We start from the raw sequence: 2,333 nt of genomic DNA, 5'->3' as shown, positions 1-2,333 counted from the left end.
GGTATTACAAAGCATTAGGTGACATCTGGAAGTATTTGTGTCACCTATTAAGATCAAGCACGAACACGCAGAAAAACCATCCTAAAAGCCAAAGAGAGAAAGGGAAAAATCAATCCCATCTGGTCAAAGAAGCCCCTGCTGTGCAGCAAAGTCTTTGCGTGTGGCAGAGACTGCGAGGGAAGGAGGTGTGCTACCTCAGGTCATGGTGACACCGTGTCTGGCACCACTTGGAAATCACAAGGACCAACACCTTGACCCTGGGGCAGCACTTTAGAACACCCTTAGCTAAAACCTTGCAGGGAAAGAAATGTGAAGAGCGTCAAGAGCTGCACTGGGGATCTGGGAACAAGAGCACGTTTTCCTCATGGGGAAATGTCACTGCCATGCAAACACACTCATTAAAATGAGCTCATGCTCATTAAAAACGGGCTGTATCTCTACCAGCCAGTGCCAGGACTCACTCCTGGCCGTGCCCCTGTGGAAGTTGCCCTCTAACGCATGAGACAGAGGTCCCATATAAGATTCCCAGCTGGTCACTGGTCCGTGCTGATGCCTGAGCCATTCCTGGGCTTGCTGTCACTGGGCTGGGCCAAACCCATGTCAAGAAACGCTCAAACAATCCAGTGGTGCGGATGAAGGAATTCCTGTCCAGGGTAATTCACTGGTCTGATGCAGCCCTCGAGCCCTCGGTGACCTCGTTTGGTCACAGCCTCTGATTTATGCCACTGTTAATTGCCATAATTCACTATTTCCGCTGCAGTAACAGCGAGAAGCCTCAGGCTGAAGAAGAAATGCTTGTGCTGGGTGCTGCTCAAAAGCAGAACAGGCCATTTCTGCTCTTAAAAGGGGCTGCAAATCAAAACCTGTGAGAAGGAGAACCAGCACCCACAGGGCCAGGGGAAGGTGGCTGCAATGACAACTCATGATCCTGCGACCTCCTGAGGGGGTGGAAAAGGGCTTTTAAAGCCAAAAATGAGACTTTCTAGGACAGATCAGAAGGAGAATCCTGTGTGCATGCACAGGAAGGTCCTTGCTCTCACAGGGTGAGGTGTATTTGCTACAGAGAGCACCCAGTGCTGCCTCCCTGGCACCCACCCTGGAGCAGGAGGGTGAAAAACCTTCCCAGGCCACTCATGGATTGGGTCATATCCTTATTTCATGGGTGCAAAATGACCCTAAAGCAAACATTCTGGTGCACGAGTGGCTCATGTGTTGCACTTGGGTTGTTTGCAAACCCTTCAGCTTTTATGTGCTCTGTACCTGGGAGATGTTGAGCTGAGCAGCTGTGTTTGACCAGCAAACTCCCCAGTGCCTCCTGGTCCCTCATCACTGCCTCAAATGGTCTCAGGATCAACCCCAAAAGTTGCTCTTTCAACAGCCAAAGGGACTTTCCCTCTCCCTTTCCATTAGAAATGGAAAAACTTCCCTCAGCTTCTGTATGCACCAAAGTGGCCACTGCATCATTAATTGGTGGGTAACACCAGTTTAGGAGGAATTAAATTGGGTTTTTTCCATTTTTCCTTCATAGCTGAGCTCCATGGAGAGCCTCACTCACCTCCTTTGCTCCTCGTTCCTTGAGAGGCATTTTTTGTTAACACAGAGCAGGCAGGATTTGCCCTTGTGCCCCGTCCAAGAAAGAGAGAGAAAAATAACCCCAAACAATTGCAAGGCTTTCATTTGAGAAATTAATCCACAAGGGAGCAAGGTTAAAAATAAAGTTCTTTGGCCAGGGCCTTTATAAGCTCCAGCCATATTCTCTGGAATATAATTCATAAGCACAATATGTTTTTTTGTTGTGAATGAGTGTGAAGTACCAGAAAAGGAAAGAGGAAACCCCTAATGTAGTCCTGAATAGACCTGTGAAAAAGGATAATAAAACTTGTCCTGGATTTCCTTTAGCAGCAGGTGCTTCCTTTGGAGTTTCTATTCATTCAGACTTTGGGCAGACACAGCCTGCCAAATTTTTTTTTTTTTTTTTTAACTTTTTGTAAACACAGCACTCAGCTATCTGAATGGAGGTGAATTTGTCTTCTTGGCCACTGTCAAGCTCAAGGGCTCACAAGGTCAGTGGCAAAGCTTCTCCAAGCTTTTGGGGTAGGTCCCCTTCCAGACCTGACAGGTAGAAAGGTGCTACCTCAGGTCAGGAGGTTTCCTCAAAAGTCCAAGGCTGGAAGGCCCTAAATTGCCATTTTAAATAGACCATCCCATCCTTCCTGGTGAGAAATCCACACTTGCCCATCCACAGCAAGACACCAACGGGGGAATGCAGCTCTTCAGCCTCCCAAGGCTCATTTCTGGGCAAAAAACAGAGGATATTAATGACTGATTGATGT

Source organism: Corvus moneduloides, chromosome 3, assembly GCF_009650955.1.
Source record: "Corvus moneduloides isolate bCorMon1 chromosome 3, bCorMon1.pri, whole genome shotgun sequence".
Lineage (NCBI taxonomy): Eukaryota > Metazoa > Chordata > Aves > Passeriformes > Corvidae > Corvus > Corvus moneduloides.
This window is presented reverse-complemented; position numbering follows the sequence as displayed.